This window comes from Heptranchias perlo, unplaced genomic scaffold (assembly GCF_035084215.1).
Source record: "Heptranchias perlo isolate sHepPer1 unplaced genomic scaffold, sHepPer1.hap1 HAP1_SCAFFOLD_88, whole genome shotgun sequence".
Lineage (NCBI taxonomy): Eukaryota > Metazoa > Chordata > Chondrichthyes > Hexanchiformes > Hexanchidae > Heptranchias > Heptranchias perlo.
In genome coordinates this window covers 1,676,452-1,696,280 of record NW_027139918.1, presented here as the reverse complement: position 1 = coordinate 1,696,280, position 19,829 = coordinate 1,676,452, and the positions used below count along the sequence as shown (strand labels likewise).

Below are 19,829 nucleotides of genomic sequence, written 5' to 3'. Positions count from 1 at the left end.
TGGTCTCCATGATCTGCGCAAATTCTTGAGACAAGTTGGAGTTGGACGCTTCCATGCTCTGAGACACTGTGCACAAGCTCTCTGACAGGCTGCCCTGTGCACCAAGCATTTATCAGTATATGTCCATCCATCTCCTTCAGTAATAAAAACAGAAAATGTTGGAAACACTCTGCAGGTCAGGCAGCATCTGTGGAGAGAGAAACAGAGTTAAAGTTTCAGGTCGATGACCTGTTCTGATGAAAGGTCATCGACCTGAAACGTTAACTCTGTTTCTCTCTTCGCCGATGCTGCCTGACCTGCTGAGTGTTTCCAGCATTTTCTGTTTTCATTTCAGATTTCTAGCATGACAGTATTTTTGTTTTTGCAAATCTCGATGTTCTGTTTTCTTTGCTGTTTGCTCTGCTTTCTGCTGTTCTGAGCTGCTTATCTTGATAGATTGCCCAATAGTGTCCAGCAGCCTCTTTCTGTGCCGGCTCGCTGTGGAAGAGAGGGAGACTTTATCCTCCAGGTGAGGGAGATTTGAGCTGGCGCAAAGGTCATGGTAACTGAGTGCATCGGCAAAGTGTCTTTGATTGTTGCCAGGAGTTTCATAAAGCTTGGTATTCAGATTGGGGATTTTTTTAAGTCATTCTAACTGAGGGCTGTCTCAAAACAGGAGAAATATGGGTTATGTTCATATTACATAAGAACATAAGAAATATGAGCAGGAGTAAGCCATTCGGCCCCTCGAGCATGCTCTGTCATTCATTCAGATCATGGCTGATCTTCAACCTCAACTCCACTTTCTCGCCCGATCCCCATATCCCTTGATTCCCCTAGAGTCCAAAAATCTATCGATCTCAATCTTCAATATACTCAATGACTGAGCATCCACAACCCTCTGGAGTAGAGAATTCCAAAGATTCACAACCCTCTGAGTGAAGAAATGTTTCCTCATCTCGGTCCTAAATGACTGACCCCTTATCCTGAGACGATGCTCCCCTAGTTCTAGACTCTCTAGCTAGGGGAAACAGCCTCTCAGCATCTACCCTGTCAAGCCCTCTAAGAATTTTAAACATTTCAAAGAGATCACCTTTCATTCTTTTAAACTCCAGAGAATATAGGCCCATGGTTTGGATTAGTCTGACCTATTCTCAATCTATGGTATCTGAACAAATCCTGAAAGACAAATGCTCCAAATAGTTATGTTATATAGGGACAAACCTCTAGGAAACAGTTTCTCCTTCATGTATCCCTTTGTACCAAGCACTGTGGTAATTTACACTTCTAGTTAATGATTATCAGCAAACTCTCTAATCAATTACCTGACACATGTGAAAACAACATTAAGTGCAAATAATGGACTATAATAGATGCTGAATAGCTCCCATTTGCTAGTCCTGTTTCACACAGAATTGTGAAAATGATCAAATACCAATCTGCCAACTATGCTTGCATGTTAAAAACGTACGTTTTTGGAGTTGATGTCAAGCTTTTGTCTCTGATCATGGCTACAAGGATAAATGGATGGAGTAGTTGTGAAAGGGTGCTATAGAGCTGTAGCTGCAATTAAACTCATTGGACAATAGATAAAGGATGTTCTGTGCAAGCAGTTGAGATTGGTAGGAAAGTTCAGGTCACAGGACAAAAAAAGTCTGAATTTTCAGAGGGATCCGTACAAGAAGTTACTATCTATAACTCAGAGTTGTGATCATAGAATCATAGAATCATAGAATCATAGAAGTTACAACATGGAAACAGGCCCTTCGGCCCAACATGTCCATGTCGCCCAGTTTATACCACTAAGCTAGTCCCAATTGCCTGAACTTGGCCCATATCCCTCGATACCCATCTTACCCATGTAACTGTCCAAATGCTTTTTAAAAGACAAAATTGTACCCGCCTCTACTACTGCCTCTGGCAGCTCGTTCCAGACACTCACCACCCTTTGAGTGAAAAAATTGCCCCTCTGGATCCTTTTGTATCTCTCCCCTCTCACCTTAAATCTGTGCCCCCTCGTTATAGACTCCCCTACCTTTGGGAAAAGATTTTGACTATCGACCTTATCTATGCCCCTCATTATTTTATAGACTTCTATAAGATCACCCCTTAACCTCCTACTCTCCAGGGAATAAAGTCCCAGTCTGTCTAACCTCTCCCTGTAAGTCAAACCATCAAGTCCCGGTAGCATCCTAGTAAATCTTTTCTGCACTCTTTCTAGTTTAATAATATCCTTTCTATAATAGGGTGACCAGAACTGTACACAGTACTCCAAGTGTTGCCTCACCAATGCCCTGTACAACTTCAACAAGACATCCCAACTCCTGCATTCAATGTTCTGACCAATGAAACCAAGTATGCTGAATGCCTTCTTCACCACCCTATCCACCTGTGACTCCACTTTCAAGGAGCTATGAATCTGTACTCCTAGATCTCTTTGTTCTATAACTCTCCCCAATGCCCTACCATTAACGGAGTAGGTCCTGGCCCGATTCGATCTACCAAAATGCATCACCTCACATTTATCTAAATTAAACTCCATCTGCCATTCATCGGCCCACTGGCCCAATTGATCAAGATCCCGTTGCAATCCTAGATAACCTTCTTCACTGTCCACAATGCCACCAATCTTGGTGTCATCTGCAAACTTACTAACCATGCCTCCTAAATTCTCATCCAAATCATTAATATAAATAACAAATAACAGCGGACCCAGCACCGATCCCTGAGGCACACCGCTGGACACAGGCATCCAGTTTGAAAAACAACCCTCGACAACCACCCTCTGTCTTCTGTCGTCAAGCCAATTTTGTATCCAATTGGCTACCTCACCTTGGATCCCATGAGATTTAACCTTATGTAACAACCTACCATGCGGTACCTTGTCAAATGCTTTGCTGAAGTCCATGTAGACCACGTCTACTGCACAGCCCTCATCTATCTTCTTGGTTACCCCTTCAAAAAACTCAATCAAATTCGTGAGACATGATTTTCCTCTCACAAAACCATGCTGACTGTTCCTAATTAGTCCCTGCCTCTCCAAATGCCTGTAGATTCTGTCCCTCAGAATACCCTCTAACAACTTACCCACTACAGATGTCAGGCTCACTGGTCTGTAGTTCCCAGGCTTTTCCCTGCCGCCCTTCTTAAACAAAGGCACAACATTTGCTACCCTCCAATCTTCAGGCACCTCACCTGTAGCGGTGGATGATTCAAATATCTCTGCTAGGGGACCCGCAATTTCCTCCCTAACCTCCCATAACGTCCTGGGATACATTTCATCAGGTCCCGGAGATTTATCTACCTTGATGCGCGTTAAGACTTCCAGCACCTCCCTCTCTGTAATATGTACACTCCTCAAAACATCACTATTTATTTCCCCAAGTTCCCTAACATCCATGCCTTTCTCAACCGTAAATACCGATGTGAAATATTCATTCAGGATCTCACCCATCTCTTGTGGTTCCGCACATAGATGACCTTGTTGATCCTTAAGAGGCCCTACTCTCTCCCTAGTTACCCTTTTGCCCTTTATGTATTTGTAGAAGCTCTTTGGATTCACCTTTGCCTGATCTGCCAAAGCAATCTCATATCCCCTTTTTGCCCTCCTGATTTCTCTCTTAACTCTACTCCGGCAATCTCCATACTCTTCAAGGGATCCACTTGATCCCAGCTGCCTATGCATGTCATATGCCTCCTTCTTATTTTTGACTAGTGCCTCAATCTCCCGAGTCATCCAAGGTTCCCTACTTCTACCAGCCTTGCCCTTCACTTTATAAGGAATGTGCTTACCCTGAACCCTGGTTAACACACTTTTGAAAGCCTCCCACTTACCAGACGTCCCTTTGCCTGCCAACAGACTCTCCCAATCAACTTCTGAAAGTTCCTGTCTAATACCATCAAAATTGGCCTTTCCCCAATTTAGAATTTTAACTTTTGGGCCAGACCTATCCTTCTCCATAGCTATCTTAAAACTAATGGAATTATGATCACTGGTCCCAAAGTGATCCCTCACTAACACTTCTGTCACCTGCCCTTCCTTATTTCCCAAGAGGAGGTCAAGTTTTGCCCCCTCTCTAGTCGGGCCATCCACATACTGAATGAGAAATTCCTCCTGAATACACTCAACAAATTTCTCTCCATCCAAGCCCCTAATGCTATGGCTGTCCCAGTCAATGTTGGGAAAGTTAAAGTCCCCTACTATTACCACCCTATTTTTCTTGCAGCTGTCTGTAATCTCCTTACATATTTGCTCCTCAATTTCCCGTTGACTATTTGGGGGTCTGTAGTACAATCCTATCAAAGTGATCTCTCCCTTCTTATTTTTCAGTTGTACCCATATGGACTCAGTGGGCGAACCCTCGGATATATCCCCTCTCACTACTGCCGTGATGTTCTCCCTAATCAAGAACGCAACTCCCCCTCCTCTCTTACCTCCTGCTCTATCTTTCCTATAGCATCTGTACCCTGGAACATTGAGCTGCCAGTCCTGCCCCTCCCTTAGCCATGTTTCAGTAATAGCTATAACATCCCAGTCCCATGTACCCATCCATGCCCTGAGTTCATCTGCCTTGCCCATCAGACTTCTTGCATTGAAATAAATGCAGTTTAATCTAGACTTCCCTTGGTCTTTGCCCTGCTTTCTCAGACCATCTGTCCGGTCATGTTCTGTACACTCTCCCTTACTGCCTTTTGTTTCTGTCACCACTTTATTTCCCACTGACTTCCTGCATCGGTTCCCATCCCCCTGCCACATTAGTTTAAACCCTCCCCAAGAGCACTGGCAAACACTCCCCCTAGGACATTGGTTCCAGTCCTGCCCAGATGCAGACCGTCCAATTTGTACTGGTCCCACCTCCCCCAGAACCGGTTCCAATGGCCCAGGAATTTGAATCCCTCCAGCTTGCACCATCTCTCAAGCCACGTATTCATCTTAGCTATCCTGTCATTCCTACTCTGACTAACCCGTGGCACTGGGAGCAATCCTGAGATTACTACCTTTGAGGTCCTACTCTTTAGTTTAACTCCTAACTCCCTAAATTCAGCTTGTAGGACCTCATCCTGTTTTTTACCTATATCGTTGGTGCCTATATGCACCACGACAACTGGCTGTTCACCCTCCCCCTCCAGAATGTCCTGCAGCCGCTCCGAGACATCCTTGACCCTTGCACCAGGGAGGCAACATACCATCCTGGAGTCTCGGTTGCGTCCGCAGAAACGCCTGTCTATTCCCCTTACAATCGAGTCCCCTATCACTATAGCTCTGCCACTCTTTTTCCTGCCCTCCTGTGCAGCAGAGCCAGCCACGGTGCCATGAACCTGGCCACTGCCACCTTCCCCTGGTGAGCCATCTCCGCCAACAGTATCCAAAACGGTATACCTGTTTTGGAGGGAGATGACCGCAGGGGACCCCTGCACTGCCTTCCTACTCTTCCTCTGTCTGTTGGTCACCCATTCACTATCTCCCTCAGTAATTTTTATCTGCGGTGTGACCAACTCACTGAACGTGCTATCCACGACTTTCTCAGCATAGCGGATGCTCCAAAGTGAGTCCATCCGCAGCTCCAGAGCCGTCAAGCGGTCAAACAATAGCTGCAGCTGGACACACTTCCCGCAGGTGAAGGAATCAGGGATACAGGAAGGAGCCCTGAATTCCCACATCCCACAAGAGGAACATGACACGGCGCTGGGATCTCCTGCCATGACTTAACCCTTAAATTAGCTTAAGAACAACTACAATGTTAAGAGAAAAAAAAAGGAAAGAAAAACTACTTACCACTCCCTTTAATGAGTTTACTCCTTTAAATTGTTCTCAATTTAGAGAATGTTAACTACACTGGGGACCTTGATTCACTAAAAAATAAACGCTACTTCCTATAAGACCTGCAGACCTTCCCTTTCCTTTTACTTCAGTTACTGTCGATAAGGAGAAATACTCACCTGAACCTACTCACCAATCAGGTGCCTCCCCTGTGTCGCGTCCCGATCTGATTCGTGACGTCACTTCGAACTCGGTCGCAGCTCCGCTCCGCTCGGCTCCTCTCAGCGCTCTGAAATCCCGCCTTTTATCGGACGCTCCCTCCGCTCGGCTCGGCTCGGCTCCTCTCAGCTGTTCTCAGCGCTCTGAAATCCCGCCTTTTATCAGACGCTCCCTCCGCTCGGCTCGGCTGTTCTCAGCTGTTCTCAGCGCTCTGAAATCCCGCCTTTTATCGGACGCTCCCTCCGCTCGGCTCGGCTCCTCTCAGCGCTCTGAAATCCCGCCTTTTATCGGACGCTCCCTCCGCTCGGCTCGGCTCCTCTCAGCTGTTCTCAGCGCTCTGAAATCCCGCCTTTTATCGGACGCTCCCTCCGCTCGGCTCGGCTCCTCTCAGGGAATCTTGTGGTGTGGCCAGTTGCATCTCGAGAGCTGTTTTAATATTGGATTTAGTGGCATGCCAATGCTGCTAACTCCGAATGCCCAGGTGTCAACAGCTGGAGGCAACCTCAAAGTAAACTTGCCGGATTTGCTCACCAGATCTTAGGAACATAGGAACTCCTGCGTAGGCCATTCAGCCCCTCGGGCCTGCTCTGCCATTCAAAAGATCAAGGCTGATCTGTATCTCGACTCCATTTACCTGCCTTTGCTCCATATCCCCTGTTATCCTTACCTAACAAAAATCCAGTCCTCTCAGTCTTGAAAGCTCCAACTGACCCAGCATCCACAGCCCTCTGGGGGAGAGAATTCCAGATTTCTACTACCCGTTGCGTGAGAAAGTGCTTTATGATTTTTGTTCCTGAATGGCCTACTAATTTTAAGATGATGTACCCTCATTCTTTATTCCCCCTGCAGAGGAAATAGTTTATGTGTCTACCCCATCAAATCCTTTTTAACATTTTAAACTCTTTGATCAGATCAGCCTTCAATCTTTTATACTCAAGGGAATACAAGCCAAGTTTATGCAACCTGTCCTCGTAATTTAATCCTTTAGGTCCTGATATCATTCTGGTGATTCTGTGTGGTACCCCCACCAAGGCCAATATATCCTTCCTGAGGTGCATTGCCCAAAACTCAACATAGTACTTCAGATGGGGTCTGACCAAGGCTGTATAGAACTGAAGCACAACTTCCTTCCCTTTGTATTCCAGCCTCTGAGAAAAATGCCAACCTTCCATTAACCTTTTTAATTGCTTTCTGCACCTGTCTACTAGCTTTTAATGAATTGTCTATTTGGTCTCCCAAATCTCTTTGGTCCTCTACAGTTCCTAGTTTCTCACCATTTAGAAAATACTCTGATTTATCTTTCTTGGATCCAAAGTGAATGACCTCACACTTGCCCACATTGAACTCCCATCTGCCATAGTTTTGCCCACTCACTTAATCTGTGTGTCCCTCTGCAACTTCCTACTCCCAGCTGCACTACTTACTGTCCCTCCTAACTTTGTTATGTGTGAACTTGGATATACAACTCTCTTCCTTCATCCAAGTCATTAATAAATATGGTGAAAAGTTGAGGCGTAGGAACAGATCTCTGGGGAACACCACTTGTCCCATCCTGCCAATCAGAGTACATGCCATTTATCACCACTCTTGTCTCCTACCAACCAATTTCCAACCCAAGTCAAAAGGCTATCTTGTATTCCGTGCCTTCTTAGCCATCCGCCTTAGCATGCTACTAAACCTAATGTAAAAGAAGCTTCGGGGAACTGGCGAGCTACTTTAAATATTCCACTGGCAGGTAAATTGTCTTTTACTATTTCTAATTTCATAAATATGTACCAATTCTCAGGAATTGTACCTTACTGTGACATGATATTTTGAGCACTATTTTGGATTTATATAACGTCTTTCATGTCCTCAGGATGTCTCAAATCATTTCACAACCAATGAGATATTTGAAGTGAAGTCACTGTTGTTGTGTAGGCAAGTGTAGCAGCCAATCTGCACACTGCAAGGTCCTACAAACAACAACAATATTACTAATTTTTTTTTTTAATTCCAATTTTTTTTCTCGCTCCATCTGAGGACACTGACTTTTGCTTGGGTACAGTTACTGGCAGCTTGGTTCAATGATAGTACTCTTGCCTCTTGAGTTCGAAAGTTATGGTTCAAGTCCCGCTGCAGGATTTGATCACATGATCTAGGCCGATCATTCACTGGAGTATTGAGGAAATTCTTCATTGTAGGAGGTGCCATCTTTGAACAATGTGTTAAACTGAGGCCTCTCCTTCCTGTTAAGGTGAACACAAGAACATAAGAACATAAGAAATTGGAGCAGGAGTAGGCCAATCGGCCCCTCGAGCCTGCTCCGCCATTCAATAAGATCATGGCTGATCTGATCCCAACCACAAATCTAAAGAACACAAGAAGTCGGAGCAGGACCCGGCCACATAGCCCCTGGGCCCTCTCCGCCACCCACAGGGCATTGACCGATCCGAACTCAGCTTCATGTCCAATTTCCTGCCCGCTCCCCATAACCCCTAGGAAACTGTCTATTTCTGTTTTAAATTTATCTAATGATGTAGCTTTCACAGCTTCCTGGGGCAGCAAATTCCACAGACCGACCACCCTCTGAGTGAAGAAGTTTCTCCTCATCTCAGTTTTGAAAGAGCAGCCCCTTATTCTAAGATTATGCCCCCTAGTTCTAGTTTCACCCATCTTTGGGAACATCCTTACTGCATCCACCCGATCAAGACCCTTCACAATCTTATATGTTTCAATAAGATCGCCTCTCATTCTTCTGAACTCCAATGAGTAGAGTCCCAATCTACTCAACCTCTCCTCATATGTCCGCCCCCTCATCCCCGGGATTAACCGAGTGAACCTTCTTTGTACTGCCTCGAGAGCAAGTATGTATTTTCTTAAGTATGGAGACCAAAACTATATGCAGTATTCCAGGTGCGGTCTCACCAATACCTTATATAACTGCAGCAATACCTCCTTGTTTTTATATTCTATCCCCCTAGCAATAAAAGCCAACATTCCGTTGGCTTTCTTGATCACCTGCTGCACCTGCATACCAACTTTTTGATTTTCTTGCACTAGGACCCCCAGATCCCTTTGTACTGCAGTACTTTCCAGTCTCTCGCCATTAAGAAAATAACTTGCTCTCTGATTTTTCCTGCCAAAGTGCATAACCTCACATTTTCCAATATTATATTGCATCTGCCAAATCTCCGCCCACTCACCCAGCCTGTCTATATCCCCTTGCAGGTTTTTTATGTCCTCCTCACTCTCTACTTTCCCTCCCATCTTTGTATCATCTGCAAATTTTGATATGTTGCACTCGGTCCCCTCCTCCAAATCGTTAATATAGATTGTAAAGAGTTGGGGACCCAGCACCGACCCCTGTGGAACACCACTGGTTACTGGTTGCCAGTCCGAAAATGAACCATTTATCCCAACTCTCTGCTTCCTGTTCGATAACCAATCCTCCACCCATGCCAGAATATTACCCCCAATCCCATGATTTTTTATCTTAAGTAATAATCTTTTATGTGGCACCTTGTCGAATGCCTTCTGGAAGTCTAAATACACTATGTACACTGGTTCCCCTTTATCCACCCTATACGTTATATCCTCGAAGAACTCAAGCAAATTTGTCAGACATGACTTCCCCTTCATAAAGCCATGCTGACTTTGTCCTATTAAATTATGCTTATCTAAATGTTCTGTTACTGTCTCCTTAATAATAGACTCCAAAATTTTACCCACCACAGATGTTAAGCTAACTGGCCTATAATTTCCAGCCTTCTGCCTACTACCCTTTTTAAATAACGGTGTTACATTAGCAGTTTTCCAATCTGCCGGGACCTCTCCTGAGTCCAGGGAATTTTGGAAAACTATCACCAAAGCATCCACAATCCCTACTGCCACTTCCCTCAAGACCCTAGGATGGAAGCCATCAGGTCCAGGGGATTTATCCGCCTTGAGTCCCATTATTTTACTGAGTACCATCTCCTGAGTGATTTTAATCGTATTTAGCTCCTCCCCCCCGAGAGTCCCCTGTTTGTCCAGTGTTGGGATATTCTTAGTGTCCTCTACTGTAAAGACTGAAACAAAATATTTGTTCAGCATTTTTGCCATCTCCATGTTTCCCACCATTAATTTCCCGGTCTCATCCTCTAAGGGACCTATGTTTGCCTTAGCCACCCTTTTTCTTTTTATATAACTATAGAAACTCTTGCTCTCTGTTTTTATATTTTTTGCTAATTTCTTTTCATAATCTAACTTCCATGTAACTATTCGAAGATTAGTAGGGAAGTCTTCTTGATGTCCTGGCCAACATTTATCCTTCAACAAACACACCAAAACAGATTAACTGGCCATTCATCTCATTGTTGTTTGTAGGACCTTGCAGTGTACAGATTGGCTGCTACACTTGCCTACACAACAACAGTGACTTCACTTCAAAGTATCTCATTAGTTGTGAAATGCTTTGAGACATCCTGAGGACATGAAAGACTTTATATAAATGCAAGTTCTATCTCTTTGATATCTCACCCAGATATTCATTCTTCTCTGAGCCAAGATGGTGAATGCCAGAGGCTATTGCACCATGAAGGGCATTGCAGTTGAGCTTGGTTCTGATTTCACTGATAGCCACACACAATTTGGACCCTTGCGTGAACATCCTTGAGCAAAAGGGATGAGAGAAATTGGTGTGTAGCAGCCAGTAGCAGAAACTCTCGCTGATTTTTTTTCTCCCCCTCCCTAGCCCAAAGGGTTGAGGCCAAATGTAGTGCCTCAGTTGTTGCCCTGGCTGAGATCAGCTAACTCAGCACAGGGTAGGAATCAAACCTGGACCTTTTGGTCCGTATGGCTTCGTGCTCTCCCAGCACTAGTGCCTTCACTGACTAGGCCACCAGGGCAGCTTATGTAATGTTATTTGTGTAGATTTAGATTAGGAAACTTTTAAATGTCTAATGCCTAACAGAATTGAATTCATTGTCAGACCAACAATGGACAATTAGCTACTGTATGTAAATATGACTCTTGAGATAATTAGGACTACCTAGACAAAGTCCTGTGCATGTTCACTGTAAGTATGCACATATCACTGATACAATTTATCCTATAGAAACTATTTTAGTATCATCTGTAATTGTATCATTGACATTTTTGACTAAGGGTTTTAACTCTTCAAAAAAAATACTTTCTGCAGAAAAGGAAAGCTCTTGCTCGATCAAATGGGAATAAACGGCAAAAAAAGGGGTTGGAAGCTCAAAGCAGTGAAGAAGACACTGTGCTGAAAATGGAAACCGTTCCAGTTCTGTCACCTGCATTGAATGAGCCAAATGCACTTGCAGTGCTAGCCATGGCAACTGAACCAACTCTGTCAACTGAGACAACTATATCAGCTTCAGTGACTGAATTGGATAAGATAGCTATGTCTGCTGTCAGTGACTGTGTTGAATCTCTGTCTGAAGCGATAATACCGACTTCTGAGCCTTTACCGAATGTGGCAATGGATTCCTTTGAGTCACTAGAGATAGATAAAGGCGGATCCTTTCAATATGCACTAACAGAGTCATCTGCATTGCCATTTGAAAATGTTGCAGCTGTTGAAACTGTTCAACTTACACAGACACTGGCATCGGTTGAAACTGTAGGAGCTACTGCAATGTCGCCATCTGTTGAAACTTTATAGCTTGTGCCAACCCAGACGCGCGAGGAATCAGAACCCACATTAACGTCCATAGAAATTGTGCCCCCGGCTGCGCAAGATATTGAAACCCTGTCATCTTTCCAGCCAGAACCTCCAACGCCAGTCCCTTCTCCTCTAGCGATGTCAATCTTTGAGGACTTGCCTGCTTTAGCTGTAGTGCCAACTTATCAAACATTCTTAATTGCCCTCTGAAATGGCCTAGCAAGCCACTCGGTTGTAAAATCTCGCTACGAAAAGTCACAATAAGAATAAAACCGTACGATCCACCCGGCATCGGACCACCAGGCACCGGACACGACAACGGCAAACCAAGCCCAGTCGACCCTGCAAGGTCCTCCTTACTAACATCTGGGGACTTGTGCCAAAATTGGGAGAGCTGTCCCACAGACTAGTCAAGCAACAGCCTGACATAGCCATACACACAGAATCATATCTTTCAGCCAACGTCCCGGACTCTTACATCTCCATCCCTGGGTATGTCCTGTCCCACCGGCAGGACAGACTCACCAGAGGTGGCGGTACAGTGATATAGTCAGGAGGGAGTGGCCCTGGGAGTCCTCAACATTGACTCTGGACCCCATGAAATCTCATGGCATCAGGTCAAACATGGGCAAGGAAACCTCCTGCTGATTACCACCTACCGCCCTCCCTCAGCTGATGAATCAGTCCTCCTCCATGTTGAACACCACTTGGAGGAAGCACTGAGGGTAGCAAGGGCACAAAATGTACTCTGGGTGGGGGACTTCAATATCCATTACCAAGAGTGTCTGGGTAGCAACACTACTGACCGAGCTGGCCGAGTCCTGAAGGACATAACTGCCAGACTGGGCCTGCGGCAGGTGGTGAGATAACCAACACGAGGGAAAAACCTACTTGACCTCGTCCTCACCAATCTACCTGTCGCAAATGCATCTGTCCATGACAGTATTGGTAGGAGTGACCACCGCACAGTCCTCGTGGAGATGAAGTCCCGTCTTCGCACTGAGGACACCATCCAACGTGTTGTGTGGCACTACCACCATGCTAAATGGGATAGATTCAGAACAGATCTAGCAGCTCAAAACTGGGCATCCATGAGGCGCTGTGGGCCATCAGCAGCAGCAGAATTGTATTCCAGCACAATCTGTAACCTCATGGCCCGGCATATTCCTCACTCCACCATTACCAACAAGCCAGGGGATCAACCCTGGTTCAATGAGGAGTGCAGAAGAGCAAGCCAGAAGCAGCACCAGGTGTACCTAAAAATGAGGTGCCAGCCTGGTGAAGCTACAACTCAGGACGACATGCATCCTAAACAGCGGAAGCAACATGCTTTAGACAGAGCTAAGCGATTCCACAACCAACGGATCAGATCAAAGCTCTGCAGTCCTGCCACATCCAGTCGTGAATGGTGGTGGACAATTAAACAACTAACGGGAGGAGGAGGCTCTGCAAATATCCCCATCCTCAATGATGGCGGAGTCCAGCACGTGAGTGCAAAAGACAAGGCTGAAGCATTTGCAACCATCTTCAGCCAGAAGTGCCGAGTGGATGATCCATCTCGGCCTCCTCCCGATATCCCCACCATCACGGAAGCCAGTCTTCGGCCAATTCGATTCACTCCACATGATATCAAGAAACGGCTGAGTGCACTGGATACAGCAAAGGCTATGGGCCCCGACAACATCCCAGCTGTAGTGCTGAAGACTTGTGCTCCAGAACTAGCTGCGCCTCTAGCCAAGCTGTTCCAGTACAGCTACAACACTGGCATCTACCCGACAATGTGGAAAATTGCCCAGGTATGTCCTGTCCACAAAAAGCAGGACAAATCCAATCCGGCCAATTACCGCCCCATCAGTCTACTCTCAATCATCAGCAAAGTGATGGAAGGTGTCGTCGACAGTGCTATCAAGCGGCACTTACTCACCAATAACCTGCTCACTGATGCTCAGTTTGGGTTCCGCCAGGACCACTCGGCTCCAGACCTCATTACAGGCTTGGTCCAAACATGGATAAAAGAGCTGAATTCCAGAGGTGAGGTGAGAGTGACTGCCCTTGACATCAAGGCAGCATTTGACCGAGTGTGGCACCAAGGAGCCCTAGTAAAATTGAAGTCAATGGGAATCAGGGGGAAAACTCTCCAGTGGCTGGAGTCGTACCTAGCACAAAGGAAGATGGTAGTGGTTGTTGGAGGCCAATGCTCCCAACCCCAGGACATTGCTGCAGGAGTTCCTCAAGGCAGTGTCCTAGGCCCAACCATCTTCAGCTGCTTCATCAATGACCTTCCCTCCATCATAAGGTCATTAATGAGGATGTTATCTGATGATTGCACAGTGTTCAGTTCCATTCGCAACCCCTCAGATAATGAAGCAGTCCGAGCCCGCATGCAGCATGACCTGGACAACATCCAGGCTTGGGCTCATAAGTGGCAAGTAACATTCGCGCCAGATAAGTGCCAGGCAATGACCATCTCCAACAAGAGAGAGTCTAACCACCTCCCCTTGACATTCAACGGCATTACCATCGCCGAATCCCCCACCATCAACATCCTGGGGGTCACACTTGACCAGAAACTTTACTCGACCAGCCATATAAATACTGTGGCTACGAGAGCAGGTCAGAGTCTGGGTATTCTGCGGCGAGCGACTCACCTCCTGACTCCCCAAAGCCTTTCCACCATCTACAAGGCACAAGTCAGGAGTGTGATGGAATACTCTCCACTTGCTTGGATGAGTGCAGCTCCAACAACACTGAAGAAGCTCGACACCATCCAAGATAAAGCAGCCCGCTTGATTGGCACCCCATCCACCACCCTAAACATTCACTCCCTTCACCACCAGCGCACTGTGGCTGCAGTGTGTACCATCCACAGGATGCACTGCAGCAACTCGCCAAGGCTTCTTCGACAGCAGTTCCCAAACCCGCCACCTCTACCACCTAGAAGGAGAAGGGCAGCAGGCACATGGGAACAACACCACCTGCACGTTCCCCTCCAAGTCACACACCATCCCGACTTGTAAATATATCGCCGTTCCTTCATCGTCGCTGGGTCAAAATCCTGGAACTCCCTTCCTAACAGCACTGTTGGAGAAACCTCACCACACAGACTGCAGCGGTTCAAGAAGGCGGCTCACCACCACCTTCTCAAGGGCAATTAGGGATGGGCAATAAATGCCGGCCTCGCCAGCGACCCCCACATCCCGTGAACGAATAAAAAAAATAAATTATCACCCACCAACATGTCTTCTCAGACATCAAACGTATTACTGACTGCAGCAACCGGATCTTTGAAAACAGTGTCTGGTTTCGAAACAGTACTGACGTTGCCCTCTGCGCTCATTGTGCCAATTATGTCAACTCTACCAATTGTGCAAAACCATGCAGTGCTGCCCCCTGAACCAGTCATTGCAGCTGTAGAAACAGTTATGTCCACACTACCTGACACACCGGAAGTACAAGGCGAACATTCATACTACAAAAATGATCTGACCATTGAGCAACTTGAAGAGATCATTACTAACCTACAGAAAAAGGTGAAAGTTATACAGCAGCGAGAAAGGAGGAATTCAGCCCGGCTGAGAGTCATGGAAAATCTTGTGCGCCAACTGAAAAGGGAAAATGTTATTTTAGAGGAGAAGCTGAAAATAATGGAGATGGTAGGTAAAGGAAATCAATCTCGGTTTTTTTTTGTTGAGAAACCTAGGTGAAGGCCTACAGTGCAGGAAGCTACCAAGGTTGGTAAAGTTAAGTGAGAACTTGGGTAAATCAAGTAGTAGCGATAAGGTGCAAGAGACTGGTTATCTGCCTGCTCTCTTGGCCAGTAAACTTCAGCTCCTCCATAACTCTGCTACCTGTATCCTAACTCACACCAAGTCCCGTTCACTCATCATCCCTGTGCTCGCTGACCTACGTTGTCCCAGTCCAGCAACATCGCGAATTTAAAATTTTCATCCTGTGTACAAATCCTCTCATGGTCTCGCCCCTCCCTATCTCTATAACCTTCTCCAACAATACAGCCATCATAGATCTCTGCGCTCCTCCAATCCTGGCCTCTTGTACAACTCCGATTTCCATCGCCCCACCATTGGCGGCCATGCCTTCAGCCGTCTCGGCCCTAAGTTGTGGAATTCCCTCTCTAAACTTCTCCGCATCTCTGTCCTCCTTTAAGACGCTCCTTAAAACCTACCTCCTTCACCTGTCCTAATATCTCTTTATGTGGCTCATTGTCAAATTTTGTTTGATAATGCTCCTGTGAAGTGTCTTGGGACGTTTTACTACGTTAAAAGTGCTATACAAACGCAAGTTGTTTTCTTTCCATTAGATTTGAGCTGTTCTGCTTCTCCCAGTCTATGTGAAAATTTAAGTCTCTCATTATAACAACGCTGCTTTTGCAACAAGCTTCTCTGATTTCCATATGTATGCATCCCGTTACTTTATCACTCCAACAGGTCTGTAGACAACTCTCACCAAAGTCTTACATCTTTTTCTATTTCTCAATTCTACCCAGAATTTCGATTGCCTGCTCACTCTTACTGATATCCATTCTAATGCTGCAATCATGTCCTTTATCAATATTGCTACTCTTCCTTTTCCAATTTCCCCTGTCCTTTCTAAAGACGTTATAATCTGGGCTGATGAGTGGCTGATGTCATTTAATGTGGAAAAATGCAAAGTCACGAGCTTGAGAAAGGATGCTCAACAGTGGCAATATAAGCCAAATAATATTATTCCTCAGGGCAACACAAAGGAGAGCAGGGGGTATTGTTACATTGCTGAAGATTTCAGCACACTATGCAGGAGAGAAAGTAAATAGTATCTTGGGCTGTATAACTAGAAGAAGAGCAGATATTAGGAAGTGATTCTGAATTGTATAGAGTATTGGTATGGAGTACTGTGTACAATTCTGGTCACTTGTTATTATGAGAAAGATACCCAGGCATTGGAGGGGTTAGGGTTAGTGAAGGGAAACTAAATTAATAATTGGGATGAGCCACCCAAGTTGAGAAGACTCTGCAGAAGCTGGGATTGTTTACACAGAAGAGAAGGCTCAGGGGTGATCTTATTGAAGTATTCAAGCTCCTATAGAGAAAATAAACTTCTATGTTTAACAGTCACAGATTCTACAAGAGGCATAGGTTCAATTGAAACGGGCAGGTTTATGGATATCAGTTAAGAACAAGATCAGGATCAGCTGCGATGTCACGATAGGGGATTCAATTGTAAGGGGAACAGATAGGCGGTTCTGCGGCCGCAAATGTGACTCCAGGAGGGTATGTTGCCTCCCTGGTGCTAGGGTCAAGGAAGTCACGGAGCGGCTTCAGGACATTCTGGAGGGGGAGGGTGAACAGCCAGTAGTCGTGGTCCATATCGGTACCAACGACATCGGTTTAAAAAAAGGGATGAGGTCCTGCAAGTTGAATTTAAGGAGTTAGGAGATTTTTTTTTTAAAAAGGACCTCAAAGGTAGTGATCTCAGAATTACTACCAGTGCCACGTGCTAGTGAGTATAGGAACAGGACAATAGACCAGATGAATGCTTGGATGCAGGGATGGTGTCGGAGGGAGGGATTTAAATTCCTGGGACATTAGGACCGGTTCTGGGGAAGATGGGACCTGTAGAAGCGGGACGGGTTACACCCGAGCAGGACCGGGACCCATGTCCTCGCGGGGGTGTTTGCTAGTGCTGTTGGGGAAGGTTTAAACTGGAATGGCAGGGGGATGGTAACCTGAGCAGGGGGACAGAGGAGGGGGAAATAAGGATAGAAAGGGAAGAAGTAATAGTGGAAGGCAGAGAAAACAAGGGCGAAAAACAAATTGGGCCATAGTGCAAAATAATACTAAGATGACTCGCAATCTTAAAAAGACAAGTCTAAAGGCATTGTGTCTAAATGCGCGGACTCTCCACCGCTACCCCAGTGTCTGCTCGTGCTCACTTGTGTGTGCTGATTCACCAGGTGATAACCCAACCACCTCTCTAATAAGACCCACCAAGGTATGAGTATCTGCGCTGGTGGATGGCTTGCTAAGATGTGACGGTAAGCCCTCATGGCATGGAGATCCTCAGAGGAATCGCCCTTGACCACGTCTTCAGTCCATGACGCCCCTGGAAGAGAACATACAACAATATTAATAATCAGTAATGTTGTGATGAGCATATAGAGGTGTGCAACAGGTCATAGAATCATAGAATCATAGAAGTTACAACATGGAAACAGGCCCTTCGGCCCAACATGTCCATGTCGCCCAGTTTATACCACTAAGCTAGTCCCAATTGCCTGCACTTGGCCCATATCCCTCTATACCCATCTTACCCATGTAACTGTCCAAATGCTTTTTAAAAGACAAAATTGTACCCGCCTCTACTACTGCCTCTGGCAGCTCGTTCCAGACACTCACCACCCTTTGAGTGAAAAAATTGCCCCTCTGGACCCTTTTGTATCTCTCCCCTCTCACCTTAAATCTATGCCCCCTCGTTATAGACTCCCCTGCCTTTGGGAAAAGATTTTGACTATCGACCTTATCTATGCCCCTCATTATTTTATAGACTTGCATAAGATCAACCCTTAACCTCCTACTCTCCAGGGAAAAAAGTCCCAGTCTGTCTAACCTCTCCCTGTAAGTCAAACCATCAAGTCCCGGTAGCATCCTCGTAAATCTTTTCTGCACTCTTTCTAGTTTAATAATATCCTTTCTATAATAGGGTGACCAGAACTGTACACAGTACTCCAAGTGTGGCCTCACCAATGCCCTGTACAACTTCAACAAGACATCCCAACTCCTGCATTCAATGTTCTGACCAATGAAACCAAGCATGCCTTCTTCACCACCCTATCCACCTGTGACTCCACTTTCAAGGAGCTATGAATCTGTACTCCTAGATCTCTTTGTTCTATAACTCTCCCCAACGCCCTACCATTAACGGAGTAGGTCCTGGCCCGATTTGATCGACCAAAATGCATCACCTCACATTTATCTAAATTAAACTCCATCTGCCATTCATCGGCCCACTGGCCCAATTGATCAAGATCCCGTTGCAATCCCAGATAACGTTCTTCACTGTCCACAATGCCACCAATCTTGGTGTCATCTGCAAACTTACTAACCATGCCTCCTAAATTCTCATCCAAATCATTAATATAAATAACAAATAACAGCGGACCCAGCACCGATCCCTGAGGCACACCGCTGGACACAGGCATCCAGTTTGAAAAACAACCCTCTACAACCACCCTCTGTCTTCTGTCGTCAAGCCAATTTTGTATCCAATTGGCTACCTCACCTTGGATCCCATGAGGTCAATCATTGATAACATCAATCCATGTTGTGTGTGAGGGATGTTAAAGTTCTATCACCAGACGATTGCAGGGTGCCAGTCTCGGCATCTCTGACGGCCAGGCACTCCACCGTTCGACTTATTTCCAAGGCCTCCTCCTCCGCCTCTGTAAGGGCCACGATTTGTGGAAGCCCCCCTCAAGTCCTCGCCCTCTCCCTTACATTTTGCGCACTCTTGCCCTACAAGTACAGACGTGTGAATGAGGATGAAGTAGTCACCCGATGGATGCATTGCTTTGGGTCAGAATGACAATGAAGCAGATGCATCAGAGGGTGACTATCAGACAGATTGATCACATTGCATCAGGATTGGGATGAGTGGGAGAGGTGGGTGCACAAAGTGAGGGGGGTGAAGAAGTGCATAGAAAGGTAACTTGTCACTGAACCTTAAGTGGGGGTGTGAAGAGTGATGTGATGGAGTAGGCATCACAGGGCAGTGTGAAGGGGGTAATGATCACCACAGAATGCAGATCAATCAGTAGATGTACTCACTTTTCCTGACCTGGTTAGGTCATTAAATCTCTTTCTGCATTGCAGCCAGGACTAGGGCACCGTGCTCCTGCTACTGACCTGGTCTGCCACCTCCAGCCATGCTGCCTTTGTGACAAATCCAGGTTTCTTCCTCCTATCTGCTGGTTAAAGCACATCCCTCCTGCTTCTCACTGCGCTCAGCAAAGTCTCCAGTGCTGCATCGGAGAACCTAGGTGCTGCCTTGGCTCTGGAACATTGCATAGTCATTGTAGCCTCCTATCTCCTTCAAAGTGCATTGGTCCTTTAAATAGTGGGCTTTAAATGCGTCATGCAGATGCGCAGTCCGCCCACCGCATGGCATGAGGACACAAAGCCCAGAAGCTGAGGTAAGTGGCTTCATTTGAGTCGCAATTGCTCGGGAAAC

At 46.0% G+C, this 19,829-nt stretch overlaps 1 pseudogene; it reads left to right on the top strand.

The window, feature by feature from the left end:
• Nucleotides 1–6,410: 6,410 nt before the first annotated feature.
• The window catches only part of LOC137319605 (THAP domain-containing protein 5-like), a 30,891-nt pseudogene continuing 17,472 nt past the window's right edge, over nt 6,411–19,829 (top strand).